This window comes from Lissotriton vulgaris, chromosome 11 (genome assembly GCF_964263255.1).
Source record: "Lissotriton vulgaris chromosome 11, aLisVul1.2, whole genome shotgun sequence".
In the NCBI taxonomy this organism is placed as follows: Eukaryota; Metazoa; Chordata; class Amphibia; order Caudata; family Salamandridae; genus Lissotriton; species Lissotriton vulgaris.
This window is the reverse complement of record NC_141699.1, coordinates 508,200,444-508,217,539: the sequence shown is the minus strand read 5'-3', so window position 1 is coordinate 508,217,539 and position 17,096 is coordinate 508,200,444.

The following is a 17,096-nucleotide window of genomic DNA, read 5'->3' as shown; positions in this document are numbered from 1 at the left end:
AGTATATGTAAAATTAATCCTCGTTAATCCTCAAGTTGTATCTTGAACATCTGTTTTATCAAATTGTATGCAATGTTGTTAGTATCATCTTATTATTATGATTTAGGAAGTTGTGTATCTTATTTATATTTTATTATGAGGGGGAGATGTGTGGTGATGTCTTCTTTAAGAAGAGAACTTTCTGATGTTTGTGTGACATCATGAAAGATTCTTTTGCATGCAGTTGAAGCTGAGGGTCACTGAAAGCTGTATCTGAATAAATACTTCTTCAATTTTACCAAGTTTTAAGTGTGATTACTACAAAGACCTTGACAAAGAAATATGAAGAGCCAGAGAAATAACTGAAGAGTCCTATTTAGCATTGTCGCAACGTTGCTTGTTTGAGCAAAGACAATGTTGTTCCCATGTTCAGTGTAGTACATTTCATGAATGTTGCATCTTACAACGTGAGAATGGAAAATGATAATGGAACCCATGATGATGTGAATAGAGGGGTGGTACCCGAGAAATACTAGTGCGAATAACTGGCGACTCGATTGTCTGATGCCAGAGACAGTTTCCTTGGGCTTTCAGAGGTTTAAACCACTTTGCTTATTCCTTTGACTCTTGCTGAGGCAGTAAGAGCACAAACCTCTCTTCGGGACCCATCACTCATGAGACAGAATACATTTTTGGTTTGAATTAAATGGCCATCAGGAACAAATTGTGTTTAACTCTTTCAGTGCTCATTATGGAGCGGTTCCGTCATGAGCCACGGTGGGCCTGTGCTCATGATGGAACCACTCCCTCATGACACCCACCCATAGGGAAAGCGCTGGCGCCTCCCCCATGGGCAGCCCAACATTGTGCCACAAAGGGGATGGCAGTGGAAGAGCTTTTCATATTTGTATAGGACAGTCTCGCAGTGGGATCAGTGGCTCTCCTGCCACCACAAACAGGAGGGACTTGCTCCAGTTTATGGAGTAGCTGGAGTATCTACCAAAGATTGTGAGGATATCTAAGACCACAATCAGGGATCGTCTCAGGTAGGTGGAAGTCATCAGCATAGACGGAGATACGGTCCTCTCAGTCTGGTGACCAGCACATGCCCCGAATCATCGGGTCTCTGCATACCCAAGCTGCCAATGGCTCCAGCCCCATGGCAAATAAAAGAGGGGATATGGGGCATCACTACTGGGTCCCCCTTCCCAGCTCAAAGGTGGACGATTTTTTATTGTTGACCACAACCTGGGCCAAAGGTTTTAAGTAAGTTAGCTGTACCCATTGTATATATTTCGGGCCAAATCCCATTTTCTCCAACACCGCCCACAGATATGGCCATTCAGTGGTGTCAAAGGCCATGGCGGCATCTAAGGAGACTATGACTCCTGGCTCCACGATAGAGGCTGCTCTGCCCAACACACCGTGCACCCTGCGCAAATTAAGTGCAGTGTTGCAATGCGGAATAAAACCGGACTGATCCGGGTGAACTAAGGTCTCAACCACTGTTAAAAGCCGGTTGGCCAAGAGTTTGGCCAGAATCTTGGGTTCTGCATTTAAATGGGAAATCGGTCGATATGATTTGCAATCGGTTTTAGGTTTCCCCTCCTTATGGATAGTTACGATTGTGGCCGTCCTTTGGTCTAGGAGCAGGAGCCCTGTTTTTTTAGAGTCCTCATACATAGCCTTTAGGTACGGGGCCAATCTGTCTGGTTTGAGTTTGTAAAGTTTGATCGGCAACTCATTAGGCCCGGAGGCCTTGCCCGACGCAAGGGACCTGATCGCTGCAGCTATTTCATCATTGGATAAGTTACTCTCCATGAAATCATGGTCGTCCGCTGACAGTCTGGGCAGTACTATATGAGCAAGCATTTGGCGGGAATCTTCTTTAGAATGAGGAGCAACCGACCACTAGATTGTATCAAAGTGGGTCCAAACAGGTACACTATGTCTTGCGGATCCGTAATGGGTCTACCACCTTGTCAATGGAGCTCTGGCACTAGCCTGCTTGCCCAATCCTTTTTATCCAACCATGCTAGTACTTTACCAGCTTTGTCACCCACGCTCACCCCAGGGCCCTAGCCTTGTCATTAGCCAGAGCTCGATAGTCCTGCTGCTTGAGTTTAATAAGGTGGAGTTTATCAGGTGTGAAGTCCGATGCTAGGTCCTCTAACTGCCTGACCACCACCTCCATGGCCTCCATCTCCCTCCGGCGCTCTTTCTCCTTCCCCAAAACCAAAGAGAGGGCATGGCCCTAATTAAAATCTTGAAGGCTTCCCATAGCATCTGCGGAGATGCCACAGATCTCTCGTTTTCAATGAAATAGCTGTCCATTGCTGCAAGGAGTTCCCTACGGATGTGAGGATCCCAAAAGATACCACAGGTTAATAGGGGCCACCCTTCCCACCTGTTTTTAATTAAAAGCCACATGGAGCCAGACAGGCGAATGATCAGAAATGCCTATCGCAAGATGTTTAACTTCTCGAACATGGGCTCCAACAAAGTTTTGGCACCAGTGATGGCTTCTATAATGTCCTTTAGCAAAAGTTCCTGTTTGTCGTCCCCCAGGCTTCCTTGGGCTGCATCCCTAGACAGCCGATTCTGCTGTGTGTCCTTGGAGACTCTGTACCGATCCAGTTTGTTTGTCTGCACTGGTTTCATCCCACGGGACCCGGAGCCTTTGGAAAGCTCCATTGCAGTGGCCAAAGTATGCCTCCGACCGGATCAGGGCCCTCAGGACAGGTTGAAGCACTGGCTCGGGCTCTAAAAAGTCTGGCTCCAATTCCAGCTCCCACCCGGGAGATGGGCCTCTCAACTGGGTACCCAGCAACAGCAGGGACCACGGCGTACAGCCGGTCAAGCAGACATGGGCTCCAAGGTGTCAGCAGAGCATCCTCCACAGACTCTGCGGGGAAGCCACCACAGTGTTACTGGCTTTTGGGCTGTCCTGGTCCCAAGACAGAGCACAGAGGGCCACCAACCCCCTCTGGGCCCCCTCTGGGCCCCTGGGGGGTCACATAAAGTTACCAAAAGGCCCAATATGGACACCGCTAGGCCGCCACCGGTCCAGGTCTGTGGCAGAAATCAAGTCTGAGGCAGACAGAGGGAGAGCCTCCAATGCTGGAAGCGGGCCGCCGCCATTAACATACTTGCAGAATAGAGAAAAAATTACCTAGGCCTCTAATTGTTTCTACACATTATTTATGTGAAACAAGATAAACTGAACCTTATAGGTTTATCCTGGCAATTACTCATGCCTTTTATTTAATCAATTTAAATAAAGTTTTTGATCGTGAATTTTGCAAAAAAAGAAAACATTATCAACTAGACCGTATGTCAAATCATTATAATGCAACGTGAACACAAACATTAATTATACAGTGTGAGCACAAACATACATTATACATTATACATATAACCACGTGTTAAACAACTGAATACATTTACAAACAGAATTGATTGCAATGAAAAACCATTGGTATATACATGATTAATTAGCCCTATTCAGTTCATTCAAGGGTGAACAGATCCAAACCCAATAGTTTAATGTCTCTAGTTGGGTAAGGAATTAAATGCCTTTGTGGGAATAAATGCCGTTGCCGGCACATTTCGAGTCCTGGTATTTCAATTACAGGACTCTCTTCAGGGCGGGATTAATCATTTCCATGGGAAACTGTTTGTAACAACAAAAAACGAAGTGATATTTAGTGAAATTCCTCAATCCGTTAAAAGCAGTAATGCTGCATAAATCTGGTCATTATAGGCAACATACCTTCATATTGCCAAAGTTAGCGCTGTCCTACTTAATGTCGTAAAAGTTGTGGGCACCCTTCTGCAACAAAATATAATGTTTTTGAATCAAATCGTTCATATGTCCTAATTATGCATTCATTCGCAAATTGGTGGAAGGGAACAGGTTCAATTTAGATTACCTTATCGAGTTTTGGCTGGGTGATGTATCTTTTGTTAATCACCAATACATAACATTCAAAGAATGACTTCACAGGGCGTGTGCCTGAAAAAGCATAGTGGGAGCATTTTAACTTTATTGATTAATGAAAAAAACGATGAAAAAACGAAATAGGGGCAAAGGAATGAGCATTATGTTCTCACGTTTCTTGCGGGAACTACAGTGAATATCACGCTGCCCTCCGGTTTGTTTATTTTAATGCCTGCTTGAATGAGAGGAGAAAATATGACAAGTGCCTACAGCCCATAAGTTTTCTCAATTTCCTCACCTTTTACTGATGGAACCTGACATTCTCATGGCGTCTCGCCCAGCGCTGTTTGTGTAGACCCGCGGTTAGCTCATTTGTGATTTTGAACGGGTGGAAACCATAGTGTCATGTGGTCCACATGTTCTGCGAATCGGAGCATAGAGCTCCCTCTACTGTTTATAATGCATTGTGGGCAATGTATTTCGTTTTTTAAATAGATTTCCTGTTTCCCATAGTTTAAAAAGTGTATCCTTGTATAAACTTCAGGTATTACAAAGTGGAACGGACACAGGGTGTGATTCTAGAGGGCTATGGGGGCGGTTATTTAATGTTAGTTGCATGCAAAGTATCGCAGGACCCCACGCAGGTCGCCCCACTGCGTATATGACTGAAATTTGAATGTATCATGCCTTATTAAGTTCACTTATACAATTGATGCCCCTGTTGATGCTGTTTAATTTCATGACTAAGTAAGCCTCTTTGCGTAACAGGGCGTCCTCAATGCATGGTGATCGGTGTTTGGGATCAATCCATGCTAAAACGGTCCATTTGAACTCGTTTTCGCTATGGTTTTCAGTCAGAAAGTGTTCCACCCTGGGTGCAGTTAGAACCTTTTTCTTGATCCTTGATCTGTGTTGCGTGATCCTTGCATTGACCGCCTGACATGTTTTTCCGATGTATACTTGTGGCAGCTGCACCGTATGTCCGGGCAGATACTTGCACCCTTCCTCCTCACTGAATGCTGATCTCAATTCCCCGGTCACCGCCGCCGCCGCGGGCCCCAGTCCCCTCCCCGCTGCAATGTTGCAGGAAGATCACAGCGGCGCCTCCAAGATGCGGTGCCACATCATGATGACGTCAGGCCGGCGGGGCCTCCAACGGCGTCCCCAGTCACTGTGGGTCCCAGCTTACAGTGTTTTAGCAGGCCGCAACTCTCCAGGGAGGATATCTCCCCCGTACAGCTAGTGAGGCGGACGGGAGTAGGTGGGATGGAAACCGCTGCTGTTCTGACACACAGGGCGGTCGTTGAACGAGCGGATCTTCACTCAGTATAGACGCGGAGCAGGGACAGTCAAAGGAGCTTCACACTACGCGGCCATCTTCAATCCGCTCTTGGCCACACCCCGTTGATCACTTTGTTGATCGGTTTTCTGAGATCTATGCTCCAGGGAAAGAAATAGCAGTGGATGAGTCTTTGCTGTTGTTCAAGGGCCGCTTGGTTTTTAGGCAGTTCATTCCTAGTAAGAGGGCACGCGGTGGAATTAAGCTGTATATACTGTTTGACAGTAGGACTGGATATGTCTCTAATTTCAGGGTATACACCAGTAAGGAATCCAGGATTAACCCCCGGGTTATCCATCCACTTTTGAAGTGACTGATAAAATTGTGTGAGAACTTGGTAGAGAACTTTTTAACAAAGGTCACCATTTATATGTAGATAACTTCTACACTGATGTGCGGTTGTTCAGAGAATTGGCCCAAGTGGACACTGTTGCTTGTGGCGCAATCCGCTCCAACCGTATGGGTTTCCCAAATGAACGTATTTGTCAAAAGCTTGTGCAGGGACAGTGCAGTGTGTTGCATTGTGAGGAACTTCTAGCTGTGAAGTTTTTAGACAGGAGAACTGTCTACATGCTGACTACCATCCATGATGAAAGCACTTCACCTGTGACAGTTTGGGGTCAGGTTGCTGAAGCACGCAAACCTATGCGCATTTTAGACTATAATAGCACATGGGTGGTGTTGCTAGAGTAGATTAGAGGTTGGAACCGTACACTGATCTTTGTAAGGCTTACTTTTGGTCTAAGAAGTTGGCTATCCATCTTTTCCACTTGGCAACCTTTAATGCTTTTGTTATATGCAAGGTTTCTTGTCCTGAGTCAAAGATGACTTTTGCTAAGTTTCAGGACTCTCTAATAGGCAGCCTTCTTTTCTAGTGGAACAGGCAAGTGTTCCTAGAGTTGGAGTGGTGGAGGAAGTGTCTACATTGAAAGATCACCACTTTCCTGATCACATTCTTCCCACACCCTCGAAAGACTTTCCCAGTACGCCTGTAGGCCCATAGGAATGAATGGAACAGCATTCCTTAAGTGCGACTAGCAATTTGCGAGTAGCAATTAAGGAATGTTTAGGAATCGCTATTTTTATAGAAATTCCTACATGCATAGGCTTTTGTGATTCCTAAATAGCGATTCCTTAAAAATCGCTATTTAGGAATCGCAAAAGCCTACGTTGATGCATGTGCCAGATTGTGAATTAGTGCAGATTCAAATTCATGAAAGGACAAAAGTGTATTCGGTTTTTGATGATTTTATTCCTTGAATTGTACATCATCCAGTCAGTTACAGAGACAATTGATTCAGTGTACTCTGGAACCTATTTCTCCCCTACACCAACACAATTATGAAAACGTCAAGAAATATATTGTCCAGTGGCAGAGTCGGATTGGGATAAGAATTCAGCCCGGGCACTCCCAAAACAGTGGCACACATTCCTGGATCACGCCTGTTCATGAAACAGCATTTGGCTAGTCTCATCAGGCTAATTTTTAGAGAATTTTTTGATAAGTTGTGTATTTTAAAGCTCATGGAGCAAGAAACGTTGGTGAAAACTAGAAGCACTACATTTTGGCTGGGCGGGCAAAGTGAAATAAAGTGACCCAAAGGCCACAACTCCTAATGTGGCTATGTTTGCCACCTGACTGTTTTTTTACCCAGAATGACCAGTATTTTAATGCCCTTGCCAGTACAAAATTAAGAAAATCACCAAAACTGGTATTTCCCCCCGCTCGATATGTACTTTAAAGGTTTGAGCAGTAAACGTAAGGTACGAGCAGTTTAAAATGTGGTCTAAAGCTTCTTTAATGATCCGTGACTGATAGTTAAAACTAACTAAAGGAAGAAAAGCCAAGTTAAGAAGGAATATAGACTTTTTTTTATTATTGAATAAAGAATCCTCTCTCATTATGAAGTTCCAGCCTTTTGCAGATTCTTAAAAAATTAGCAAACAGAAGGTTATGTTTTTTTTGGGTAATTTTATATAGCGTAAACTCGACAAAAGGGCGCACTTATATGAGAACCAGACAATTCATTTTTATTTAGGCCTTTGCGCAATTAAATAATTTGCCCAGAATCACAGGATGTTGCTTTGAGTTCTGGGACTTGAACCTATTTTCCACATTTGGCAGCTCTGACCCTAACATTACATTATCTCAATTTACTACTCTGGGAAAGGTGCTTCATAGCAAGGTTTATTACAAACATACACCGCCCCCACCACCACCATCAAGGTCTGAAAGACACTGTAGCTGAGGTGTCAACAACAGGCCCTCAGCAAGGCCATTCACTTACTATCCCCATCCCAGTCAACTGTAGCCTTGGGGTGATGGCCTGGCAGGGGAGGGGTGAACAAAAGCAGGGGAGCCGAGGTAGGGTGACTAGATGTTCTGGATTTGCCCGGACAGTCCCTGTTTTTCACTGGCTGTCCCGTCAGATTTCGGTCATTTTGGCTCATGTCCTGGTTTTTAGAGGGGGTTGTCTGAAAACATTGAGAGGCACATCCTTTGGGTGTTATAAAGCTGTGCTAGTGAACAGCTGTTATAAGTAATCAGTTTAATTATTATGTATGATGTTGGTTGTAGAAATTACATTTTATTTATGTTCTTAATGCCTTTTCTGTGATCTTATGTTGATGAGAAATGTCAGTCTGCACCATTCTGTTGATGAAAAATAGTAGTCCGTCTATTTTCCTAAAGTGTCCAGGTTTTTGGTTCTCAAGATCTGGTCACCCTAAGCCAAGGTGATGATAGCCCACAGCAGGGGAGTGGGACATCGCTTTTGGGTGCCCGCGCCTGCCCCACTGGATGCCAAGATAAAGTCTACAGCGGACAGAACAATATTGGCATGGTAACAGTGCTGAAAGCAACACCCTCAGAGTCTCCTTTCCCATGATGCTGCCACCCCCTTACAGTGGCCTGGTGGAGAAAGCAATGAGGCTCAGTTTGACAGAAAACGGCCAAAAGGTGACCCTTAGGCACCGGCCCATCGGCCAATGCCCGACTGCTCGCATTACCAATCTGATGCCGTCCACTGGGATGTTTACAGTTTCATTTTGAGAAAACCCAGGGTAGCAGTTGGTACATTGTGATTTCCTTTCCCGTCTTGCAGTTCCCATACCATGGGGAACAGCTTTTCACATATGTTATGGTTTCTCTGAATTGTGATATTACCTATATACCTGTGGTCAAAAATGTATGAAATTATCTCCCATATTGCCTTTCTGACTGGACTTTACATCAGGAAGAACTACCAGATTATGAAGGGCATCAGTGCTATGTCTGCCACCCTAAAGACTACCATCTGCCAAATTTAGAGACCCCTGTTGGCCCAGGAGTGACCTTTTCACTCAAGCCCAACAAGGCGGTTCCATTCAAGGTACAAAACCTTTGATGGACGGCCGCTGTCGGTTTTAACAGCCATCCAACAAACGTTTACAAACATTTTCTTTTTCATAATTAAATAGCCAAAATGTAATCTTCTAATTGAAAAACAAAACGGTAATGACCACCACACTCAAGGAGTTTCTCCCTGGGTATGAGGGTCATTATTTTATATTTAATTTTGTTATTAAACAAGCTAATTATACATCGCAAGGCTGAAAGTGTCTACATGCATATTACCAATTATGAATGCACACGTTGTATTTCAGTGTGGTGAGTTCGAGCAACAGTTGCTACATAAGAATCATTTAAATCTTTTTCTTTCCCCCTTTTGTTCTGTTTTCTGTGGGGCATGAGCTGTTTTTAGCTTGCTTTATCATGTGATTTGATGCGTGGAATAGTGTGTTAGAGAAATCTCGCCCCTGTACATGCCTCTGTATTCCCGTCAGGGAGACCATATCCTCTCCCACTTTTTAATGCACCCTCTGCCTTTGTATATTACTTCCCTTGCTCATTGACACCAGTCCAGGTCAGCCCTCATTCCTATCAGGGCTCACCTGAAGTCTCCGCTGGAACAAGATGCAAGAAGTTGAAGAGCAGGTCCCACCTTCCCTTTATCACTAAGTATGCCCAACATAGTCAAAGCAAGACCAGTGTACAAGGGAATGAGAACTGAAGGAGGTCTCTCTGTGTGACCAGTGCAGCAGGGAGTCACCAATTGAAGAAGTGTGTTACCCTGCAATAGAGAACAAGAGTGAGACCCTGTAAGAGCAAGGGAGTAGCAAAATGTATATATCAACGAGGTAAGTAACTATCTTCACTACCTGTTTTACTCCCCTCTTCAACTATAATCCAAAAGCATTCCCTCAGGTGCCTTAATAGTTCTTTATCCAAAAGAAGAGATACAAAGATAGAGATAAGCAAGTGTATACATATCACCTACACAATTAGGAGTACATGACAAATTTCTTACCCTTAAAGTAGAAAAGGGAAAAGAAAAATATAGCCCGGAAAATGAATCTCTTATACATGTAACCAAAAACAAGAATGATATATGTATTTTTTCATAAGTGCATGTGCAGGCTGATATGTTGTCTCCTTAACTGCAGGAAACTATCCACATACTGCAATCCTCAGACGCAGGCTTCTCAAGGCATAAAAAAAAATACAGATGCAATGGGGACTTCCTTCAGATAAATTGTGTTTGTATTCAAGCATTCAAATATCCATAGCAGCGCAAGCATGTTACCACAATAGGAGAGCCTTTTGAGTCTTTAGCGAACGTTTGTCTTTTCTTTTTCTTTTCGTAGGAAGAGCTGACGCAGGAAACGCCAGAACGCGAGACACCCGCAAGCTGCCCCTGGGAAATTGGATCCCACAACTCCAAGAAGGACCAGAGGATGAAGGATGCTCCAACCACACCCGCCGCCTGGACAAAAAGGTGCCCGCAATGAGGAATGACTTTGGGGGTAGCCAAGATGAACAGGAAGAGGTAAGTGTGACCCGGAAGGAAAGGCGACGCCTGCGGACTAGAATGCGAAACGCTCCTTCTATGTTCTTGGGGCATTTTGTACTTGCGTTCCTCTGCCCCCGCTGCAGCTTGCTGCTGGGGCGAGCAATCCTGACAATTCCCACCACCGATGGGGGAGGGGCGCTTCCCACCAGTGTGCTATGTTCTGTTTTGCTACTCCTGCAGCTAATGCCAGCCAGACTCTATTATGTCTGGCCAGTCTCCCTCTCCCTTTATCATCAGTAGTAGCCACTTGGTGTCCACAGGTACTTCCATCCCAAAGACTCTCTACATCACTGGTGTCACCCCGCCAAAAGGAACCAATCACTGGGCATTCCCATAACATATGGAACAAGAATCCCTCTTGCTGACAACCCCTCACACACTGTGACATCTGTGCCTTTCCCCATTTGTGTAGCAATGAGCGAGGGTGTAGTAAAGGTGCAGGACTCTAAGCTGTATCAGTCTAAATCTCGCCCAGATCGCCAATTTTTTGTTTTTTATCCATTGCAGACAGGTTTTCCCTGGGTCTTAAAGACATAAAAAAACGACATTGCACATTCCACCCTGAATATGGCAGTCAGTGTAATGTCCTTCCTCTGATGGCTCTTACTCTGTTGGGTCATCTGAGGGAGCTTTCCATCAATGGTGCCAACCTGTGCTCCATTGACGGAAAGCTCATGGACCTCCCAATCCTAAATAAGATTAGTGGCCCATTACTTTGTTGGACAGGGTACTCTGCCGCATTTGCAATGGGGAATCTTATCGCCAAGCTCCAAATAGCCCCCTTAGTGTTCATGAACAGATGGATCACATTCAGGAAAGAGTGAAGAAATTACATGATATTTCAGACGTCTTTGATTTCAACCTTCCGATCTTGCAATTCCTATACTGAGTGGAAATGGCTTTGCACATGTTTCTTGTTTTCTCTCAGTTGGGATATCATCTATACCTCTGTGGTCATAAACTGATTAAATTATCTAACACGTTGCCTTTCTGATATGACTGTCCATGAGGGAGACTACCAGCTTACGAAGGGCAACAATGGACACATTCATCTAGCTTTGGTTTTCCCCCAGGAACCATAGTTGCACAGAATTTCTCGGAGTTAATGCATAAACGTTAAAACAGAACAAGTGAAAAACAGTGAGCAGATATTGCCTCTTTCTGTGCACTCACCCCTGCTCAGGATGCACTTTTAATGTAGTTATGTGTGCTTAGAGTATCCCAAGATATCCAAAATAGCAGCAGAAGTATAGAAGAGTGAGGCCCAAATGTGGAAGCCTTTGGCGGTATTGATGATGTGCTCTAGATTCAACAGTACATGGCAGAGATTACATCTAAATCATGCATTTTACGCCTAAATAGAAAAAGGGCACCAACGAAATGGTGACTCCCATTTCCGCATTACATTGTTACATTCTGTACATCTGCAGACTGGGCGTCTTTCCTTCCTAAGGCTGCATTCACACTGTCAATAATCTGAAAATGATCTGTCCATTTCTTGTCCCGGAAACCCGTACCAAGATTTTGTTGTAGATATGGCCAAAAATGCCTAAAATCTGTACATATTAAGGAAGCCACATTGAGTTAAGATTAAAAATAAAGCAAGGGACACCTTTCAATTGAGCAATTTACTGAATTAAAATACCTTTAAAATGTAGCCGGGGTGCATAAATCGTATGCACCTGCACCATAAATGTTTGTTTCTGCAGATTGCTATTGAGGGCCTTTCATTTAGGTTAAATAAATGTAAGTATAACCCCTGTCTTGCAAGTACCAGTCCAGGAATTTGTTTCAACAGGTTGTGCTTCTCAATACTGACTTATTGGTCTCTTGTTCGAATTTACAAAGCACACATTCCACTACCAACATCGCCCAGGGCAGATTGAGTGCTTTCTTTTGGGTAAGAAGCGGTCACAATTGGACAGCACGTGCAACGGACCCGAAGGAGCATCGTGATGTGACGCCATGGTGTGCAGTGGGAGGAGTTGGCGCCGCAGGCAGACATTTGCACTCACCTCGATTCTAAAGAGAGTACACAGCAGCATTGGTGGGAAGTGTGGGAAACTTGTTATATGTTAATTGTTTTATGATCTATGCTTAATTAAGTTTCATCATGTAGGTCATCATAACGTTTGCATATCTTTGCCTATAATGTAGTTTGACTTCATTTACGTTTTACTGATGTTTAACTTTCCTGCACTAAGATTTAGGACTAATTGCAAATGGTTAATCTAATTAATGTGTTGGCTTTACAGCACTGCGAAGTGATAAGAACTGAAAGTCTGCATTGTACTTGGTTAGGCACGCGGTTGGCGTATGAAATTAGTGCATGAATTTGTAAATTACATTAAGATTGAGAGATTGAGATTAAATGTTCCTCCTCAAGGGGAATTCATGCAAACATTTAGCAAGGCTCCGCTGCAGCAAAAAGTGAATACATACTCCTCGTTTTAGTTGCTTCATATAGAAGTGCTAGGGACCTAGGGGAATCTTTTATGTTCTGCAGTTTTCCCAGCTTTTTCAGACTATGATTCTCAGACTGTACTAAGGAGAAGTATGGAAGGATATTTGCCTAGATAATAACAGTTTAGGAATAGGTTATTTGTTTAAAATATTAGATGTGTTCTATTTAATGTTTGTATATAATAACTGCTTGTCTTAATGTTGGTATACGTCATCTTGTTCATTTTATAATGGAAAGGTTCGTTTGTTGTAAATAAAAGATGTCCAGTAGCCAAGGTGTAATTTATAAGATGGTTTATTTATCATAGTTGCAGGTAAGTGATAAGCTCCAATAATAAGCCCCACCAGGAGCAGCCTCCCTGCTGCACAGCCCCCTGACCCTCCTGGCAGGTCGCTCCCCCTCCACGCAGCTCCGCCTGTGTGCCCCTGCCCCTGCTGCCGCTCCTAGAGACTCGCTGTGCCCATCCATTTTCTTTTCTTTCTGTGTCACTCGTTTTTCCCCTCCTTTGTGCTCCGTTTTTCTGCTCTGTGCCACTGTTTCCCCATCTTTTCTGCCCCGTTTTTCTTTCTGTGTCACTCGTTTTTCTCCCTCCTTTGTGCCCCGTTTTCTCTGCTCTGTGCCACTTTTCCCCCTCTTTCTGCCCCGTTTTTCTTTCTGTGCCACTAGTTTTTCCCCTCCTTAGTGTTCCGTTTTTCTTTCTGTGTCACTCGTTTTTCCCCCGCCTTTGTCCCCCGTTTTCTCTGCTCTGTGCCACTGTTCCCCCTCTTTTCTGTCCCGTTTTTTTTCTGTGTCCTCGTTTTTTCCCCTCCTTTGTGCCCTGTTTTCTCTGCTCTGTGCCACTGTTCCCCCTCTTTTCTGCCCCGTTTTTCTTTCTGTGCCACTCATTCTCCTCATCGCTGTGCCCCCTGCGGCCTCGCCCCCCTGCCGACTCGCTGCTCCCGCCTCCCAGCTGCTCCTCCCTCCCACCCCCCCATATATGCCTGACGCTGTGCGGTCGCGCAGCTGGCGCGCCGCTGGCAATCCCGTCTGCGCCGGTCCACGCCTGGACCGTGCCCAGCGCCAGAACCCCTGGCCTCCGTGAACACCACAACGCCAGACTCCGATACGACGCCAGCACCCTCCACGCACTCAATGTTGGCCGAGACCGCAGCTGCTCCCAGGCCACCCCGAAACGCACCCAAGGACCTTTCACCTGCCGCACCTGCAGCTTCACCTGCGACAGAGCCACTAAATCACCAAGGACCGGACCCAACCACCTCCGCTGCATACTACTAAACACCCGCTCTGCACGCAAACAAGCCGTCGAGCTCTGGGACCTGCTCGACACCTCCACCCCAGACGTTGCCTTCTTGACTGAGACCTGGTGGAACGACTCCTCGGCGCCCGACATCGCCATAGCCATCCCGGACGGCTACAAAATAGTGAGAGAGCGCAAATCAAGTAAAATGTAGAGGTGCACCATATTTACAAGCAAGTTGCACCAGTTTAGTTAAAAGAATATATAAGAGTGTCGAATTTATAGAGTGCATATATATAATAGTGTTTGATTAATACAGAGTGCATATAACAGTGTGAAAAGCTAATGTAGTAGTGTTTAAAGATGTTAGAATGATATTAAACTCCATGTTATGTGGCCATTGCAGAGGAGAATGTAATGTTGCTAAACGTAGAAATGTGTAGGCCTCATGGCAGTTTGCAGAAGAAAGAATATGTGCCTTTACAATTTCACATAAGATGGATTACTGTTGTTAAAATTCAAAGTATTATTGATCATAGAATTGAAAAATGTTTTATAGAAGTGTTCCTTATAACCAGTGTGTGAAATAAGCTAAAATACTGTTTAGGTTAAGAAATAAAGGTTCATAGAGTGCACAGGCCCGTTTAATGTAATTCTAGCAGGCCTGAAGAGATAAGGCCGTTTCTTTAGATCTGCATGTGCTCGTTAGAATCAGGTCGTGTTAAGCATAAATTGTGAACCAAGCTCGGAGTTTTACGACTTAGGAGATAATTTGGAGGCCGGAATTTGGGGCCCACTTCATGGGTGTCTGTTTGCAGGTGCGAGGGGGTTCCAATCAAGAGAGTGATGAATAGAGCTCTGTTCTGGGAGACAGGCACAGGCCTGGAGGAGGGTTCAGGAATTTCCTGGGGGGTACCGTCTTGCCGGAGAAGAGCCTGAGAAGCAAGGTCAACGCTAACAAGGAGCCCAGAGGAGTATCAGCATGGAAAAAGCCAGAACCGACACCACGTGAGGGGTGTACGTGAGGGGCGTCTCTGAGGGGCGTTTCAACTGTAATTGTGATTTTGTATTAGGGACAGCACCCCTGGGTGGAGGCAGAGCAGATGACCTGAGGAATCTTAGAGAGCGGATGGGTAGGCAGAGAGGGCATAACTGCGATGCACAGATTTACAACAAAGACTAAGGGAAAGTGAGTGATCTTCTTTGGAAGTCACCACAGCTGACACCTTTTTAGGTTAAGATCCTGCTAAGTAGGGATGTCACTTAGTCTAGTGTAGGGACAGTCTAATCTGGATTTTTCTTCCTTTTGTAAATGACGCTCAAGTTACAACTTTTGGCTATTCTTGCAAACTTGTTGATCTTTGAATTAGTTTTGGTGATATTCTTCTGTCGCCTAAGATCATTTAGAGAATTCATGTTTGTATTGATGCCAGTGCATCTTTTGAACCTTATATTGAGATGTTTGTATCTCCAGTTATCTTTGGCTTTATAATAAAACTTTTAAACTTATTCGTGGTAAGTGGTTCTTCAGAGTTGTGTAAAGTCTTAAACTGATTAACCTAGTAGTGGATTGCTTTTTTTACTCTATGACAGGTAACAAAGGTTCAGTCGACCTGAGTTGGGATCTAGATCTATAGCGATCAGATAAGAGATCAAAAATCCCACCTTACCAGTTGGTAGATGAGTAGTATGGTTGCCTTCTAAAGGAAGGTGATCTAGACTAGGTTAAGATTACCTAGAGATCGAGAGATGAGCAGCAGAAGAATCGCCTGCCGAAGAAGGTGCTGACGGTGTGAGAGAAAAGCAGCAGAGTCGGTCGAGAGTGAGTATAATAAGGGTCATGCGTTGTCAGATTGCGGTGTTTTGTGTTGTATCTGTATTGTAATATCATGCGGAGTTGAATGCCTGTAGTGTGATTGAGAGAGGGTTGTGAGCGCGCGCAACCTGGTGAAAATCTTAAGTTCAGAGAAGAGCTTAAGTGGTTCGGGTGTATCGGACATCCAGAGTAATTGTCGACCATTGTAAAGGGGGTCATGAGGTACCATTGATCGCCCGCAGTACCATGATAGGGGGAACGCAAGAATGAGTGTATGAGTAACGGACGCGGGTCAGAAGTTACTGTGTGTAAGTAACCTATCAGTTAAGGCGATTGTCTGGACGTTCACGGAAAGACATTTCGTCAGTTAAGGTGACAATTACAGTTAGACTGTGGGCGTACAGTCAAGGAAAGTGATCGCTTGGTCGGAAGTAATCATTTTTCAGGGTATGAATGGGACGCATGCATGACCGGGAGACGAGCTGAGAAAGGAGGGGAACTGCTGCGAAGGGGAGACGAGTGACGTCAGAGAGAGCCGCGCTGTGATAGGCCGGTTGGTGTGAAACCGCGCTGTGATAGGCCGGTCGACGCGAACCGCGCTGCGATAGGCTGGTTGGTGTGAAACCGCGCTGGGATAGGCCGGTTAGCGAGAACCGCGCTGGGATTGGTAGATTGTCATCAGGAAGTAAACGAACGCAAGGAAATAGGGGAAAATTGTAGATTCTGACCATGAAGTGTTTTAAATGCTTGAGAGGGATTTTTAAGAGAAAAAGAAGAGAACTCTTATTACGGGGAAGAGGCCCCGCCAGAGGGTACACCAGCTCATTATATGGCTACGTATGTTGGGTTGCATACTATACTGTGGATTGCTAATTGGAGTAAGATTACGGAAGGGAACGAAGAACTGACTTTTCCAAAATACGGAACGTTTAGATTAGAAGTCTTGCACCAGCTAAAAGCACTTATGTCTTCATTGAGACCTTTGCCTAGACCAACACAGTTTGAAGCCCTTAATGTGTGGATTAGGGCGGCGCATGACAGGAATCAGAACAGGCGTCAAGAAAGAGTGAGACGATCGGTAAGAGCAGTACAAGATGCCAAATGGGATGCGGAAGCCAAGAAATGGAGGGTACAGACTATTGAAGTGGATAAGTTGTACCCAGAGATAGAGGTTACAGGAGACAAGAGAACCCCAGAGGAGGATGATGAGAGCGAATCAGAGGATAGCCTAATAAATAGGTTATTGATAGATAGACCGCCTCTGTACAATAGAGAGATGGAAGGAAACGGGCTCCCAAGAGAAGATAGGGTGGGCATAGAGGAGAATAGACCACTCCCTATAACGGATTGGGAACCTACCAAGGGTGAGAAAACACCTCAACCTAGTCCAGTACAGAGAGTAGTCGGAAGGTTTGTGGTGCAGAAGGTG